The 18,878-nt window shown below is 43.9% G+C and overlaps 1 protein-coding gene and 1 pseudogene across 3 annotated transcripts in view; both read left to right on the top strand.

The window, feature by feature from the left end:
- Positions 1 to 18,878, top strand: part of LOC140493827 (protein kinase C-binding protein NELL1-like) — a 980,593-nt gene that overhangs the window by 368,506 nt on the left and 593,209 nt on the right. The gene's annotated exons all lie outside the window — the stretch shown is intronic.
- Positions 1,329 to 8,963, top strand: LOC140493861 (small ribosomal subunit protein eS8-like; annotated as a pseudogene).

Here is an 18,878-nt window from a genome sequence, read left to right as displayed (position 1 = left end):
CAGCTCTCTCAGAACCAGCTCTCAGAGTGAACAGCACCCTTGACACTCCTGTTTATATCTGTCAGCCAGGGCTGCCTGATTGGATCAGGTTAACAGCCCCAATGAGGGAACTCATATTCTGTGATATCCACCTGGCTGACCTTGTTACAATCACACGTGTATGGAATGCTCTTCCCAAGAAACCAGTGGATGTTTGGTTATTGATTATATTTATGACTGACTTAAATCTGTAAGGGAGTTGAGGGTTATACAGGAGTGGCAGGAAAGTGACACAATCTGATTGGCTATTGTGTTATTGAATAGTATAGCAGGCTTGAGTGGGCCAAATGGCCTGCCTCTGCTCCAGTTAGTAGGTTTTCTTTGTTGATGCTAGGGTGAATTTAGGCAGTGGTTGTATAGGCAACGGTAACGTCTCAACAGACTTATAGAATCATAGAATTTACAGTACTAGAGGCCATTCAACCCATCATGTCAGCACCACATTCTGGAAGATCTACCATTCTCCAGTCCTATCTCATTAGTCTTCTAAATTCATCACTTTAGATACATAAATAGTTCTCTTTTGAAAGCTTGCATTGAATCTACCTCCACTTGTCACTCAGATAGTGCATTCCAAATTCTAACAACTCTCTTGAGTAAATAGGTTTCTCCTCCTCTGACTCCTACTTCTTTTGCTAGAGCAGTGTCCATTGGCAAGTTCCAGGTAGCAAAACCTGGATCGGATCCAGGATCTGAGTTATTAAACACCAATAAGAAATGGATTCTCCGATTAAGCGATCTGCTTACCTTTCGAGTTCCAACCTGGATGTCAACGTGTGTCAGTTTGTTGCCAGCAATAGGATTTTCAAGCTCATGAAACAAGCATGGAAGAATCTAAACCGGGAACTGCGGATGCTGGAGATCTGAAACAAACAGAAACAGAAATTACTGCAGAAGCCCAACAGATCCAGCAGCATCTGTAAGAGAGAAACAAGAGTCATCCTTTTTCAGATCAAATGCAGAGGCTATCTGCCATGACTTTCTCAAACAATCCATCAATCAACACTGTTTTGTTGGAAGGAGCTGATTAAGAACAGCACTTCAGATTTTGAACTGGATATTGCATGCCTCCCGCAGGTGTGTTTTGGGGAGGAGAGGATGATGAACACCCCAGCTTCTGCACTCACTCACCTCATCCCTATAATTCTAAAGGCTGGAGGACTCCAATATCAGCAGCCAATCCATCGTATGAGTGTCCCCTGGAGCAATTGCCACAAACATTGCAAAACCAGAGATAAAAGAAAGTCAGGACTTGATCGTCTATGATTGGCCCACATTGTATTGACACAATGAGAGTCCGTGTTGCTCAAAACAGGGACCAGGCCCTGCGATTGGGATGCTGGAAACTGCACCTAGCATTCTGAATGTTGTACATGGATAGAGAGGATCTCCAATATGGGAATAATAACTGGAGGAACGGTTTACTTGGGACAAAAGCTTTAATGAAGAACTGCGTTGTTCACATTGACTGAACCCCCTTCAGGCAGTCGTATGAATCTCACTTTGTGGTTCCCCTTGGTCAGAACGATGGTGCCAAATTGACTCCTTTGGGTTATAGAGTCATAGAACATAGAACATAGAACAATACAGCACAGAACAGGCCCTTCGGCCCACGATGTTGTGCCGAACTTCTATCCTAGATTAAGCACCCATCCATGTACCTATCCAAATGCCGCTTAAAGGTCGCCAATGAATCTGACTCTACCACTCCCACGGGCAGCGCATTCCATGCCCCCACCACTCTCTGGGTGAAGAACCCACCCCTGACATCTCCCCTATACCTTCCACCCTTCACCTTAAATTTATGTCCCCTTGTAACACTCTGTTGTACCCGGGGAAAAAGTTTCTGACTGTCTACTCTATCTATTCCTCTGATCATCTTATAAACCTCTATCAAGTCACCCCTCATCCTTCGCCGTTCCAACGAGAAAAGGCCGAGAACTCTCAACCTATCCTCGTATGACCTACTCTCCATTCCAGGCAACATCCTGGTAAATCTTCTCTGCACCCTCTCCAAAGCTTCCACATCTTTCCTAAAGTGAGGCGACCAGAACTGCACACAGTACTCCAAATGTGGCCTAACCAAAGTCCTGTACAGCTGCAACATCACCTCACGACTCTTGAATTCAATCCCTCTGCTAATGAACGATAATACTCCATAGGCCTTCTTACAAACTCTATCCACCTGAGTGGCAACCTTCAAAGATCTATGTACATAGACCCCAAGATCCCTCTGTTCCTCCACCTGACCAAGAACCCTACCATTAACCCTGTATTCCGCATTCTTATTTGTTCTTCCAAAATGGACAACTTCACACTTGGCAGGGTTGAACTCCATCTGCCACTCCTCAGCCCAGCTCTGCATCATATCTAAGTCCCTCTGCAGCCGACAACAGCCCTCCTCACTGTCCACAACTCCACCTATCTTTGTATCATCTGCAAATTTACTGACCCACCCTTCGACTCCCTCATCTAAGTCATTAATAAAAATTACAAACAGCAGAGGACCCAGAACTGATCCCTGCGGAACTCCACTTGTAACTGGACTCCATGCTGAATATTTACCATCTACCACCACTCTCTGACTTCGACCGGTTAGCCAGTTTTCTATCCAATTGGCCAAATTTCCCTCTATCCCATGCCTCCTGACTTTCCGCATAAGCCTACCATGGGGAACCTTATCAAATGCCTTACTAAAATCCATGTACACTACATCCACTGCTCTACCCTCATCCACATGCTTGGTCACCTCCTCGAAGAATTCAATAAGACTTGTAAGGCAAGACCTACCCTTCACAAATCCGTGCTGGCTGTCCCTAATCAAGCAGTGCCGTTCCAGATACTCGTAAATCCTATCCCTCAGTACCCTTTCCATTACTTTGCCTACCACAGAAGTAAGACTAACTGGCCTGTAATTCCCGGGGTTATCCCTATTCCCTTTTTTGAACAGGGGCACAACATTCGCTACTCTCCAGTCCCCTGGTACCACCCCCGTTGCCAGTGAAGACGAGAAGATCATTGCCAACGGTACTGCAATTTCCTCTCTTGCTTCCCACATAATCCTAGGATATATCCCGTCAGGCCCGGGGGACTTGTCTATCCTCAAGTTGTTCAAAATGTCCAACACATCTTCCTTCCTAACAGATATCTCTTCTAGCTTATCAGTCCGTTTCACACTCTCCTCTTCAACAATACAGTCCCTCTCATTCGTAAATACTGAAGAGAAGTACTTGTTCAAGACCTCTCCTATCTCTTCCGACTCAATACACAGTCTCCCACCACTGTCCTTGATCGGACCTACCCTCGTTCTCGTCATTCTCAGGTTTCTCACATACGCATAGAATGCCTTGGGGTTATCCTTGATCCTATCCGCCAGGGATTTTTCATGCCCTCTCTTAGCTCTCCTAATCCCTTTCTTCAGGTCCCTTCTGGCTATCCTGTATCCCTCCACTGCTCTGTCTGAACCTTGTTTCCTCAACCTTATGTAAGCCTCCTTCTTCCTCTTTACTAGACATTCAACCTCCCTCGTCAACCAAGGCTCCCTCACACGACCATTTCTTTCCTGCCTGATCGGTACATACATATCAAGGACACGTCGTATCTGCTCCTTGAAAAAGTCCCACATTTCCACCACATCCTTCCCTGACAGCCTATGCTCCCAACGTATGCTCCTCAAATCCTGTCTTACAGCATCGTAATTTCCCTTCCCCCAATTGTAAAAACTTCCTTGTTGTGTGCACCTATCCCTCTCCATAACCAAGGTGAAAGTGACAGAATTGTGGTCGCCATCACCAAAATGTTCACCCACTAACAAGCCCACCACTTGTCCCGGTTCGTTACCGAGTACCAAATCCAATATGGCCTCCCCTCTGGTTGGACAATCTACATACTGCGTTAGAAAAGCTTCCTGGACACACTGCACAAACACCGCCCCATCCAATCTACTTGATCTAAAGAGCTTCCAATCAATATTTGGGAAGTTGAAGTCGCCCATGACTACGACCCTGTGGCTTCTGCACCTTTCCAAAATCTGTTTCCCAATCTGTTTCTCCACATCTTTGCTGCTATTGGGGGGCCTATAATAAACACCCAACAAGGTGACTGCACCTTTCCTATTTCTGACTTCAGCCCATACTACCTCCAGAGGCAGATCTCCCTCAAACTTCCTTTCTGCAGCCGTTATACCATTTCTAATTAGCAATGCCACCCCCCCTCCTTTTTTACCACCCTCCCTAATCTTACTGAAACATCTGTAACCAGGAACCTCCAACAGCCATTCCTGTCCCTCATCTATCCATGTTTCCGTGATGTACAGCATGGAAACAGACCCTTCGGTCCAACCCGTCCATGCTGACCAGATATCCCAATCCAATCTAGTTCCACCTGCCAAGCACCCGGCCCATATCCCTCCAAACCTTTCCTATTCATATACCCAACCAAATGCCTCTTAAATGTTGCAATTGTACCAGCCTCCACCACATCTTCTGGCAGCTCATTCCATAAACGTACTACCCTCTGCGTGAAAAAGTTGTCCCTTAGGTCTCTTTTATATCTTTCCCCTCTCACCCTAAACCTATGCCCTCTAGTTCTGAACTCCCCGACCCCAGGGAAAAGACTTTGTCTATTTATCCTATCCAAGCCCCTCATAACTTTGTAAACCTCTATAAGGTCACACCTCAGCCTCCGACGCTCCAGGGAAAACAGCCCCAGCCTGTTCAGCCTCTCCCTGCAGCTCAGACCCACCAACCTCGGCAACATTCTTGTAAATCTTTTCTGAACCCTTTCAAGTTTCACAACATCTTTCCAATGGGAAGGAGACCAGAATTGCATGCAATATTCCAACAGTGGCCTAACCAATGTCCTGTACAGCAGCAACATGACCTCCCAACTCCTGTACTCAATACTCTGACCAATAAAGGAACGCATACCAAACACCTTCTTCATTATCCTATCTACCTGCGACTCCACATTCAAGAAGCTATGAACCTGCATTCCAAGGTCTCTTTATTCAGCAACACTCCTGAGGACCTTACCATTAAGTATATAAGTCCTGCTAAGATTTGCTTTCCCAAAATGCAGCATCTCGCATTTATCTGAATTAAACTCCATCTGCAACTTCTCAGCCCATTGGCCCATCTGGTCAAGATCCTGTTGTAATCTGAGGTAACCCTCTTTGCTGTCCACGACACCTCCAATTTTGGTGTCATCTGCAAACGTACTAACTGTACCTCCTTTGCTCACATCCAAATCATTTATGTAAATGACAAAAAGTAGAGGGCCCAGCACCGATCCTTGTGGCACTCTACTGGTCACAGGCCTCCAGTCTGAAAACCAACCCTCCACCACCACCCTCTTTCTTCTACCTTTGAGCCAGTTCTGTATCCAAATGGCTAGTTCTCCCTGTATTCCATGAGATCTAACCTTGTTAGTCAGACTCCCATGGGGAACCTTGTCGAACGCCTTACTGAAGTCCATATAGATCACATCTACTACTCTGCCCTCTTTTCAATCTTCTTTGTTACTTCTTCAAAAAGCTCAATCAAGTTTTTGAGACATGATTTCCCACGCACAAAGCCATGTTGGCTATCCCGAATCAGTCCTTGCCTTTCCAAATACATGTACATCCTGTCCCTCAGGATTCCCTCCAACAACTTGCCCACCACCGAGGTCAGGCTCACCAGTCTATAGTTCCCTGGCTTGTCTTTACTGCCCTTCTTAAACAGTGGCACCACGTTAGCCAACCTCCAGTCTTCCGGCACCTCACCTGTGACTTTTGATGATACAAGTATCTCAGCAAGAGGCCCAGCAATCACTTCTCTAGCTTCCCACAGAGTTCTCTGGTACAACTAATCAGGTCATGGGGATTTATCCACCTTTAACCATTTCAAGACATCCAGCACTTCCTCCTCTGTAATATGGACATTTTGCAAGATGTCACCATCTATTTCCCTACAGTCTATATCTTCCATATCCTTTTCTACAGTAAATACTGATGCAAAATATTCATTTAGTATCTCCCCCATTTTCTGTGGCTCCACACAAAGGCCGCCTTGCTGATCTTTGTTCTGGATATATTTCTCTCCCCTCCCCTATCAGCATTCCAGAAAGACCACTCCCTCCGCGACTCCCTTGTCAGGTCCACACCCCCCACCAACCCAACCTCCACACCGGCACCTTCCCCTGCAACCGCAAGAAATGTAAAACCTGCGCCCACATCCACCCCCACCCCCCACTTCCCTCCAAGATCCCAAAGAATCCTTCCATATCCGTCACAAATTCACCTGCATTTCCACACACATCATTTACTCCACTGCACCCGATGTGGACCTCTCTACATTGGGGAGACAGGCCGCCTATTTGCGGAATGTTTCAGAGAACACCTCTGGGACACCCACACCAACCAACCCCATCGCCCCGTGGCTGAACACTTTAACTCCCCCTCCCATTCCGCCAAGGACATGCAGGTCCTTGGCCTCCTCCATCGCCAAACCATGGCAACACGGCTGTTGGAGGAAGAGCGCCTCATCTTCCGCCTAGGGACCCTCCAACCACAAGGGATGAACGCAGATTTCTCCAGCTGCGCCCCTCCAGCAACACATTTTTCAGCTCTGATCTTTGAGGGGCCCTATTCTCTCCCTAGTTACTCTTTTGTCCTTAATATATTTGTAAAAACCCATTGGATTCTCCTTAATTCTATTTGCCAAAGCTATCTCATGTCCCCATTTTGCCGTCCTGATTTCCCTCTTAAGTATTCTCCTACTTCCTTTATACTCTTCTGAGGATTCACTCGATCTATCCTGTCTATACCTGACATATGCTTCCTTCTTTTTCTTAACCAAACCCTCAATTTCTTTAGTCATCCAGCATTCCCTATACCTACCAGCCTTCCCTTTCACCCTGACAGGAATACACTTTCTCTGGATTCTTGCTATCTCATTTCTGAAGGCTTCCTATTTTCCAGCCATCCCTTTACCTATGAACATTTGCCTTCATTTAGCTTTTGAAAGTTCTTGTCTAGTACTGTCAAAATTGGCCTTTCTCCAATTTAGAATTTCAACTTTTAGATGTGATCTATCCTTTTCCATCACGATTTTAAAACGAACAGAATTATGGTTGTTGGCCCCAAAGTGCTCCCCCACTGACACCTCAGTCACTTGCCCTGCGTTATTTCCCAAGAGTAGGTCAAGTTTTGTACCTTCCCTAGTAGGTACATCCACATACTGAATCAGAAAATTGTCTTGTACACACTTAAGAAATTCCTCTCCATCTAAACCTTTAACACTATGGCAGTCCCAGTCGATGTTTGGAAAGTTAAAATCCCCTACCATAACTATCCTATTATTCTTACAGATAGCTGAGATCTCCTTACAAGTTTGTTTCTCAATTTCCCTCTGACTATTAGGGGGTCTATAATACAATCCCAATAAGGTGATCATCCCTTTCTTATTTCTCAGTTCCACCCAAATAACTTCCCTGAATGTATTTCCAGGAATATCCTCCCTTAGCACAGCTGTAATGCTGTCCCTTATCAAAAATGCCACTCCCCCTCCTCTCTTGCCTCCCTTTCCATCCTTCCTGTTGCATTTGTATCCTGGAACATTAAGCTGCCAGTCCTGCCCATCCCTGAGCCATGTTTCTGTAATTGCTACGATATCCCAGTCTCATGTTCCTAACCTTCCCTGTTAGGCCCCTTGCATTGAAATAAATACAGTTTAATTTATTTGCCCTACCTTGTCCCTGCCTGCCCTGACTGTTTGACTCACTTCTGTTCTCAGCTGTACCTGTCTCAGATCGATCTCTTTCCTCACTATCACCCTGGGTCCCAACATCCCCCACCCCCCACCTTACTAGTTTAAATCCTCCCAAGCAGTTCCAGCAAATTTCCCTGCCAGTATATTACTCCCCTTCCTATTTAGGTGCAATCCATCCTTCTTGTACAGGTCACTTCTACCCCAAAAGAGATTCCAAAGATCCAAAAATGTGAATCCTTCACCCATACATCAGCTCCTCAGCCATGCATTCATCTGCTCTATCCTCCTACTCCTGCCCTCACTCGCTCTTAGCACTGGGAGTAATCCAGATATTACTACCCTTGAGGACCTCCTTTTTAAATTTCTGCCCAACTCTCTGTAATCTCCCTTCAGAATCTCAATCTTTTCCCCTCCAATGTCGTTGGTTCCAATGTGGACAATGACCTCCTGCTGGCCCCTCTCCCCCGTGAGAACATTCTGCACCCTCTCGGAGACATCCTTGATCCTAGCACCAGGGATACAACACACCATTCTGCGGGTTCTCCCTAATCCGTCTTGCCAAGCCTTTTTCGTGCCCCCCCTCCTGGCTCTCCTCACTCTATCTCTGAGCTCCTTTCTCGCAAGCCTGGAATCCTCTAAAGCTGTGCAGTTCCTTGCTTCCTCCACCTTACATAAGCTGCCTTCTTCCTTTTGACGAGAACTTCTTCTGTTCTCATCATCCAGAGTTCCTTAATCTTACCCCTTCTTACCTGTCTCAGAGGAACAAATTTGTGCATGGATAGGATATATAGATAAGGTCTTTTCCCTGGGGTTGGGAAGTCCAAAATTAGACAGCATACTTTTAAGGTGAGAGGGGAAAGATATAAAAGGGTATAAAAGGACACAAAGAGCAACCTTTTCACGCAGAGGTTGGTACGTGCATGGAATGAGCTGCCTCCTGAAAGGGAGGAGATTCTGAACAAGAAGAGGTCAGAGAGAATTCAGAAGAAATCGGGTAAACGTAGAAGGAATGCAAGAATCAGCCCACTGCTTGAAGAACAATTCCAGCAGGGAGTACTGTTCAGTCCTGTATCCTCAAGGCTTGGCCAGTGTATCAGTGCTGCTGGCTACATCCTTAAGAGAAAGGAGCTGGAACTCTGCCTGAGGAAAATCAGAGCCAGGAAAGACAAATAAACACAGTACTCCAAGGTGTACTAAAAAGAAAACACAACAATAATCATAAATATAGTAAATAATCAATGGTCAATAAAGCTTGTTGATCCCAATATGACACTGTCTATTCTACAGTAGAGTTGGAGTGGGTACATGGGCAGGGAAGGACAGCCCTGTTGTTTTAATGGCAGGAAGGAATAGGAGTGGGATACTATGAGAAGGGTAGCATTTGCCAAAATGATTGCGATCCACCTTCTACCCTACTCAGCCACTGTATGAGATCGGCACCCCAACCCCACACACAACCCTCCCTCCTGAAAGTGCTGAAACACCCTGATCCTCCCTGATCCATCCTTTGTGGACTTGGGGCTGTCCACTGCTGTTGTTAATGGATTCGTCAGCTGATCAGATTGGGCAGCATCTTCAGAGTGTGACAATAAGGGCGTAAGACAAACTAAGACTTTGTGTCGGTTTTTTTCACGAATAATTACCCCCCATACCCACATTATTTGCTGTCCTTTCATTTTGTTAATTCGCCTCCCTTTTCAGACTTACCATGGGGTGTACAATGGATTGAGTATCATTGACAGCTGTGGATCAATGGCAATGTTCAAAACTCCACATCATAGCACCCGAATATTCGACCCTGTTTCTGACGAAGAATTCGCACATTCGGCAGCACCTTCCAGTGTTGTAATCTCTCAATGGCTGTGTTATGTGTTTCCCAGTGTATGTCTCAATTGAACTTGCCTCAATCAATGAAACTAATCCCTAGTGCCTGTCTTTGGTCCATATCTGTCCATATCTTGCATATTCATATGCTAATCTAAAAGTTTCTTAAATGGCCCTATCATATCTGCCTCCCCCACCACCCCTGGCAGCACGTTCCAGACTCTCTGTGTAAAAAACTTGCCCCTCACATCTCCTTTGAACTTTCCCCCCTCTCACCTTAAATGCATGCCATCCTAGTTTTAGACATTTCAACTCTGGGAAAAAGATTCTGACTGTGAACCCTGTCTATGCATCTCATAATTTCATAAACTTCTATCCAGTCTCCCCTCAGCCTCCACTGTTCCAGAGAAAACAATCCATGTTTTTCTCACCTCACCTTTTAGCTCATATTCTCTAATCCAGGCAGCCTCCTGGTAAACATCTTCTGCACCCTCTCCAAAGCCTCCACATCCTTCTTGTAATATGGTGACTAGAATTGAACACAATACTCTGAGTGTAGCCTAACCAACGTCTTATAAAGCTGCAAAATGACATCCTGACCCTTGTACTCAATTCCCCAACCAATAAAGACAAGCCTTCTTTACCAGCCTATCAACTTGCGTGGCCACTTTCAGGGAGGTATGGACTTGAACTCCGAAATCCCTTTGTATATTAATGTTGTTTAGGGTCCTGCCGTTAACTGTATACTTTTCCTTAACATTTAATTTCCCACCTCCCACTTACCTGGATTAAACTTCATCTGCCATTTCTCCATCCATATTTGCAACCTTTAACCTATCCACAACTTCACTGATCTTTGTCTCATCTGCAAACTGATTAACTCATTCATCTACATTTTCATTCTCATTCAAATCATTTTATACATACACACATATACACACACACATATATATATATATATATATCACAAACAGCAGAGGTCCCAGAACATCACTCTTCAGAGATTCCATATACTGGGCTCCTAACTGAATGAAATATTTTTATAGCACCTTACATTTAATACATTTGCAAATTACTTTAAATCTATGCATTTTTGTTTCTGTTACTTTTACATATGGGAGCAGGTTCTCCCTGTCTATTCTATTCAGCCTGCTCATGATTTTGAAAAGATTTTTTCAAATCACCTCTCAACATTCTTCTCTCCAAGGAGATCAGTCATTATGTCTTCAATCTATCATCATAACTGAAGTTTCTCATCTACTCTCTCTTTTACGAGAAGTATGCCCCTCTATTGAAGTATAGTAGTTTAATGATAGCCCAGTCACTTATGTACCTGAAAAATGTAATGCTTGTGTGTAATTGATAGTTGTAATAAATAACGGTGGGATTCCCCATCACCACGATATCTGCTCCCATGTTTTTACATTATGAGGATAACATTACCACATCAGGTAAAGCACCTTGTTGATGGTAAAATCACACCATCAACTAGAAAGGTCAGGACAGCAAGTTCTTGAGAACACCACCAGCTCCAACATCCCTTCCAAGTCACACAACATCCTGACTTCGAACTATATCGCCGTTCTTTCAGCGTCACTGGATCCAAATCTTGGAATTCCCTTTCAAGTAATATCATGAGTGTCCCCGCACCTGAAGAACTAGAGTTGTTCAAGAAGGCAGCTTCCCACCAACATCTCAAGGGCATCTCAGGAATGTTCTTTTCATTCATTATAGGATGTGGGTATCCCTGGCTAGGCCAACTTTTATTGCCCAGAAGGCAGTTAACAGGCAATTGCATTGCTATGGGCCTGGAGTCAGATTGGGGAAGTTGTAATAGTCTAAGTAAGGATGGCAGTTTCCTTCCTTAAAGGGAATTAGCAAATCAGTCAGGATATCCCCCCAAAAATAGATTCAGTGCCATCATTAAACTCCTAATTCTAAATTTCTTTTGAATTGAAATTCCACCATCTCCCATGACAGGATTCGAACCCAGGTTCCCAGGACATTATCTGAGTTTCTGGCTTAATAGCCTATTGATAGTACCACTAAACCGTCCCCTCCCAGAATGGTAACACCCTCATTACCAAAACAAATTTCAAAAAACATAACTTTGAACCTAGTTTTTAATGGGAACTTTTAATGCTTGTCCTGAAGTGTAGTTAAAGTTTTGAACTCATGGAGTTGTGATCTCAAAGAACTGTTCTGAAGAAAAATCACACTGGACTCGAAACATTAACTCTGTTTCTCTCTCCGTGGTGTTTTCCCATTTCAAAAATATATTTTAGTCATAAAAAGTATCTTTATATACACACAATCACAAACACCGTTGGGTTCTGCATAATAGCACATCAGGAAACAAACGAATATTGGAGTTTGACTCCATCCCAATGAACCAAAGGTAGCTCTTACACATACAAGACTATATTTACATGCATTGAGGCTACCAGACCTGCTGAGTTTCTCAAGCATTCTCTGTGTTTGTTTCAAAGAACTCAGTCATGTTACCTTTTGTTTTGGTTCATATTGGTTATGGCAATTATAGAATCCCTACAGACTGGAAACTGGCCCTTCAGCCCAACATGTCTACACCGACCATCTGAAGAATAACCCACCCAGACTGCTTTCCCCTAACCTACACATCCCTGAACACTATGGGCAATTTAGCATGGCCAATTCACCTGGCCTGCACGTCTTTGGATTGTGGGAGGAAACCAGAGCATCTGGAGGAAACCCACTCAGACACAGGGAGAATGTACACACTCTACACAGACTGTCACCTGAGGCTGGAATCAAACCCAGGTCTCTGGCACTGTGAGGCAGTAGTGCTAACCACTGAGCCACCGTGCCATCTCAGATGAGCTTTTACAGTGGCACAAAGGGAAAACGTTCTTAAACCTAAATTAAAAATTACTGGCTTTGCAGTTCTCCATCATAAATAGCATCAATTTTCAGGCTCTGGTCTGCGCCTCTGTACCTTGTGCCTCATGTGGGTTTGTGACCTGGATTAGTCAGAGTGGTAGCTTGGTCACGTAGTGCTCTATGTAGGAGCAAATTACTGCAGAGGCTGGAATCTGTCCTGGAAGCAACAAATACTGGAGATTACAGTGGGTTAGGCAGCATCAATGGAGACAGTCTGACCCACTGGTTATCTCCAGCATTTGTTGTTTTCATGCAGTCTTCCAACCTGCCAATCTAGAGTGTGTTTAAATACCACTTTTAACCAATACAAATAGAAGTTGCCTTTCTTTTAATTAAATATCTCGAAACAAATTTGCTAAAACTTGTCCTTGGAGGATCAAGAGCATTTAGTCTGAAAGACGTTTCTCTGAATTAGTTAGAAAAGGACATATAAAATATGTTTGTCGTTTATTGCTGCACCAGGTATTTGCCTGGGGTCTATTTTTTAATTAAATATACTTATTTTTCGAGCACACGAATGCTTGGCACACCTCTAATTCCATGTAAGACTGAAAATTAAATGTTTTGATTATGATATTCCATCCGCAGAGTGTTTTACTGTGGCCATTTCTAATGCGGCAAGAATGAAATGTGATGTACTGTCCATGTGTTCATGAATGCCATTCCCTAGTGTCCTGCCTTCGATGTGCTATCCACTGTCTGCTTCCCATTCCTATCCAGTTGCTCACTCTTGAATTTCTTGGTTAACAGCCAATTTAAGACATGAGATGTAGGTACAGAAGTAGGCCATTCAGCCCATTGAATCTTCACCACTGTTCAATGAGATCATGGCTGATCTGATCATCCTTAACTCCACTCTCCTGTCTTTTCCCTATAACTCTTTTCCTTACTGTCTTTCTCAGCCTTGAATATACTTAATCACCCCGCCACCATAGTCCTCGGATGTCAAGAATTCCACAGATTCACTACCTTATAGAGTCATAGAGTCATACAGCACAGAAACAGACCCTTTGGTCCAACCAGTCCATGCTGAACATAATCCCAAACTAAACTAGTTCCACCTGCCTGCTCCTGGCCCCTAACCCTCCAACATTTCCTATTCTTGTACTTATGTCAGTGCTTTTTAAATGTCGTCATTGTGTCTACGTCAATTACTTCCTGAGGAAATCCATTCCACACATCAACCACACTCTGTGTAAAAAAAAATTTCCCCTCATGTCTTTCTTAAATCTCTCTCCTCTCACCTTAAAAATATGCACCTGGTCTTGGAATCCCCCAGCCTAGGGAAAAGACACCTACCATAAACTCTATCAACACCCCACGTGATTTTATAAACCTCTGTAAGGTCACCACTCAACCTCCTATGCTCTGCCAGCAATTCCTCAGCTCTCTCTGAAGTGGGCAACCCTTAAGGAAAAAAAGAAATAACTTTCCTGATCTAATTACAAACATCTTTATGTGGTGAGCCACCGCCCTGCTGGGGAATAGGTTTCAAAATGCAGTCTGTTGTTATGGAGGTGAACACAATTATTCCCACACTGATAACCCACAAACCAATGTTTGTTTTTGCTGACATTCAGGAATGTTAATCAGGAGCTGGCAAGGCACAGCAGGTCAAGCAGCATCGGAGGCGCAGGAGAGTCGACCAACCTGATGAAGGGTCCTGACCCAAAACATCGACTCACCTGCTCCTCCGATGCTGCCTGACTTGCTGTCTCCTTTCCAGCCCCACTCTTCATTCACTCTGACTTCACTCTGACCTCACCATCTCCATGTAAATCAGGTGAACTCCTTCCTCTTCAAAGAGGTTCCACACACAAAGTGCCAGGATTAACGACTCAATTCCCACAGTCCAAAGATGTGCAGGTTAAGTGAATTGGCCATGCTAAATTGCCCATAGTGTTAGGTGTAGGGGAATGGGTGGGTTGCGCTTTGGCAGGTCAGTGTGGACTTGTTGGGCTGAAGGGCCTGTTTCCACACTGTAAGTAATCTAAATCTAAATCTAAACAGTTCAGCTGATCGGTAACACCCACAGACAGTGCAACATTTCCTCAGCACCAGCACAGTGTCAGCCTACATTGTCGGCTTCTGTTTCTGAGGTGAGTAAGGTCATAAGACCATAGAATGTAGGAGCAGGAGTAGATCATTCAGCCCATTGTGTCTGGTCGACCATTCGCTGACATCATGGCTGACATGATAATCCTTGACCTGACTTTCCTGCCTTTCCCCCATATCTTTCCACTTTGATCCCCTTCGTGATTAAATTCTGTCTGTCCCAGCCTCGAATAATCTTAAAGACCCAGCCTTGACAATTGTCTGTGGTGAAGAATTCCACAGACTCACTACCCTCTGAGAGAAGTGATGCCTTTTCATTTCTGCCTTAAATTAGAAACATAGAAACATTGGAGATAGGAGCAGGAGTAGACCATGTGATCCCTCAAGGCTGTTCCTCCATTCAATATGATCATGACTGATCATCGAGCCTAATACCCTAATCTCACCCTCCTCCACCCCCGCACCAACCCCCACCCCCCGTTATCCTTTAGCCACAAGAGCTACATCCACCCCCTTCTTGAAAACACATAATGTTTTGGCCTCAACTATTTTCTTTGGTAATGAATTTCACAGGCTCACCACTTTATGGGTGAAGAGATTTCTCATCATCTTAGTCGTAAAAAGATTATCCCTTAACTTTAAACTGTGACCTGTAGCTCTGGAAATCTCCCACAGGGAACATCCTCCCTGTATCTAACCTGTCTAATCCTGTTAGAACTTTATACATTTCTATGAGATCCCCTTCCATTAATCTAAACTTCTGTAAATACTATTGTAACCAGGTAATTCTCTCCTCATATGTCAGCCCTGCCTTCCCAGGAATTACTCTTGTAGACCTTTGCTGAAGTCCCTCAAGAGCAAGAGCATCCTTCCTCAGATAAGGAGACCAAAACTACACACAATATTCCATGTGTGTCTTCACCAAATGCCCTAATTGCAGCAAGACACCCCTGTACCTGTACTCAAATCCTCTCACAATGAAGGCCAACATACGGTTTGCCTTCTTTACTGCCTGCTACACCGGCATGCTTACTTTCAGTGAGTGGTGCATCAGAGACTCAAGTCCTATTGAATATTCCCTTCATCAATTTACAGCCATTCCAATAGGAGGATGATCTCATATTTTACTGCATCTGCCATGTATTTGCCCACTGACTCAGTCTGTTCAAATCACACTGCAACATCTCTACATCTTCCTCACAGCTCACCCTCCCACCCAGCTTTGTATCATCTGCAAATTTTAAAATATTACATTTAGTTGCCTCATCTATATCATTAACCAATGTTGTGAATAGCTGGGACCCCAGTATTAATCCCTGTGGAACTGCACTAATCACTGTCAGCCATTCAGAAAAAACACCCATTTATTCCTACTCTTTGTTTCCAGTCCATCCACCAATTTTCTATCCATCTCAATCCACTATCCCCAATCCCATGTGCTTTAATTTTACATGCTAATCTCATATTTGGGACTTTGTTGAAAGCCTCCTGAAAGTCCAAATAAATCACATCCACACATGCCCTGATCAACTCTACTGGTTACACCCTATCACCTGAAACCAAAGAGTGAAGAGGGAACACAGAGAGCTTGATGGAGTGGGTCTGAGTGAGATGTTCTTTGCAGGGTTAGTATAAACACAATGGGCCAAATGGCCTGCTTCCACACCGTAGGGATTCTGTGAAAGCAGATTGAGTGTTCATGTGTATTTGAAGAAGGAAACATTACAGTTTACCTCCATTTGCACTAGTTTTCCAGTCCTCAACGTGATGGTTGTTTACTCAATGTTAATTTTTTATCAGCATTGATTAACAATGGGTTAATATTGCTGGTCTGATTATTTTTGACTGAAGTCTGCATCTCGTGTTTCAAAGGTAACCACTTATGTATTTCTTCCAGAAAGCTGTCATTTAAATAGGAGCACACCATCAGAAACATTTAATTTTCTCTGAAGCATTGGAGTCCTGGAGTCATCTATTCTTCCTTACAGCTATCATAGACAAAAAATGACAAAGGGTAGTCCTGATTAAGTTTCTTTTTAAAACCCAGCATCAGTCCTGCATCCCTGGCAGACAGTGTGATTATCTTCTGATTGAAAGACCTTAATATGACCAGCACAGGAACATAAATAATTTGAAACAAAAATAAATTGCATTTTAATATGTGAGAAATGAAATGTATTTCCATTCAATCTGTGGCCATCTGCAGCTGATAAAGCTTTAAGGGATTTTTTTGACACAATCAAAATCATCTGGGGAGTCATGTAGCTTTTGAAAGGCATTCTGTTTCCCCCCTAAAGGTGATGTGTACAAGAGTTGAGTGTGTTCTTCATATTTATTCATGGGGCACAGAAAGGACAAAGGAGATGAGAGTTGCTCTTCAGTTTGTCCTTAATCCCCTCATACACATTCCTATCTCACAGAATTTATTGCTCAAGTGTGTGAGAGTGATTTGTTCCAATTATGGAGATTGTACATGAAAGTCCAGGAGCCGATAATTACTTCAGGGGAATATAGACCCTAAAGGTCATTGGAGCATCGTTAAGGAGACAGTGGAAAAGTGCTCATAACAGCAGACTGGTCATCCAAAACCCCAGGCTATTGTTCTCGGAACATGGGTTTAAACCCTATTGTGGCAGATGGTGAAATTTGAATTCAATTAAAAAATGATCTGGAGTTGAAAAGCCGGCAAGTGCTGTCCATTACACTTAAAAACAAAACCCAATTAGGCATGTGGGTGAGACCCAAGGGGGCTGAGAGATAAATGGGAGTGGGGTGGGGCTGGGGTGAAGGTAGATGGGAATGCAATAGGTAGATGAAGATAGGAGGTGATGGTGATAGGTTGGAGTGGAGAGTGGAGCGTACAGGTGGGAAGGAAGGTAGGGCAGTAACACTTTTTGACTCTGATCTCCAACATCTACAGTCCTCACTTTCTCCTTTAAAAAACCCTCTTCTGGTTCACTAATGCCTTGTGAAGAGGAAAGTCAATTGTCATAGAATCCCTCCAGTGTGGAAGCAGATTGTTTGCCCATTGAGCCAACATTGGCCCTCTGAAGAGTATCTCACCCAGACCCCACTCCCTTGCATTTCCCAGGGCTAATCCACCGAGCCTGGGCATTTTTGGACATTTTGGGTAATTTAGCATGGCCAATCATCTAGCCTACACATCTTTGGACTGTGGGAGGAAACCAGAGCACCCAGAGGAAACCCACGCAGACATGGGGAGAATGTGCAAACTCCACACAGACAGTAGCTGGAGGGTGGAATCAAACCCAGGTCCCTGGCATTGTGAGGCAGCAGTGCCAACCATTGAGCCACTGTAAGTCTCTCTATATGTTATGTCTGCCTTTAGGATGGGCAATAAATGTTGGCCAGCCAGTGACATCCATGAAATAACTCCACAGAGGCTGTTATCCCATTTCTAAGTCGCACTTTATTTACCCACAGAAAGTCCTCGACAGTGATCCAGCTCCCTCAGGGACAGCTCTCAGGGTAAGCAGAACTTCTGACACTCCTGTTTATATCTGTCAGCCAGGGCTCCCCTACTGGACCAGACTAACAGCCCCAATCAGGGAACTCACATTCTATAAGGTCCACCTGGCTGACCCTATTACAGTCAATGTAGTCCAAAAGCCATGACTAATTTGTTTTTAAAAAAAGCAAAGTGCTGGAGATCTGAAGTAAAGCCTGACAATGCTAGAGAAACATGCTTGTTTGGCAGCACCTAAGGACCAAGAAAAAGTTAATATTGCCACAGAGAGCTGTGGGGGCAGAATTTTTGTGTACATTTAAAGCTGAGATAGTTGAGGATGCAAAGGTTAGAGGGAAAGGGTAAAATTGGACATGAAGAATGTCAAATCATTCATGATCCTATTGAATCACTGAGCAGGATTGAGGGGCTGAATGGCCTGTTCCTATTTCTTCTGACCTTATAGTCTTATTTCACAACCACTGTGAATTCTGCAGAAGAGTCCTTTGTTAATGCAAGTGTTAGTGTTGACTCTTTAAAAACCGATTCATCTAATAGTGATATTTTTCTTCTTGTTTTCAATCTAATTTGTCATGCGTTTGTATTAGTAAACAGCTAGGAGACAAATGAGAGTCAAAAATCACATTTAATTGATTCCTAATGGTTGTGCACCAAGGATATAATCTTCAGCCTCCAGCTTCCCAAGAATCATGACTCTTTGCACTGACGATAAATAACCGATGGAACTGAGATAGATAATGCAGTGCTCCGTAAGAAAATGATATTAAACTTGATAATTAGCTATGAGCAAAAAAGCTCAGTTT

This window comes from Chiloscyllium punctatum, chromosome 22, assembly GCF_047496795.1.
Source record: "Chiloscyllium punctatum isolate Juve2018m chromosome 22, sChiPun1.3, whole genome shotgun sequence".
In the NCBI taxonomy this organism is placed as follows: Eukaryota; Metazoa; Chordata; class Chondrichthyes; order Orectolobiformes; family Hemiscylliidae; genus Chiloscyllium; species Chiloscyllium punctatum.
Note: the sequence above shows the minus strand (reverse complement) of the source record. Positions and strands in the feature narration are given on the sequence as shown.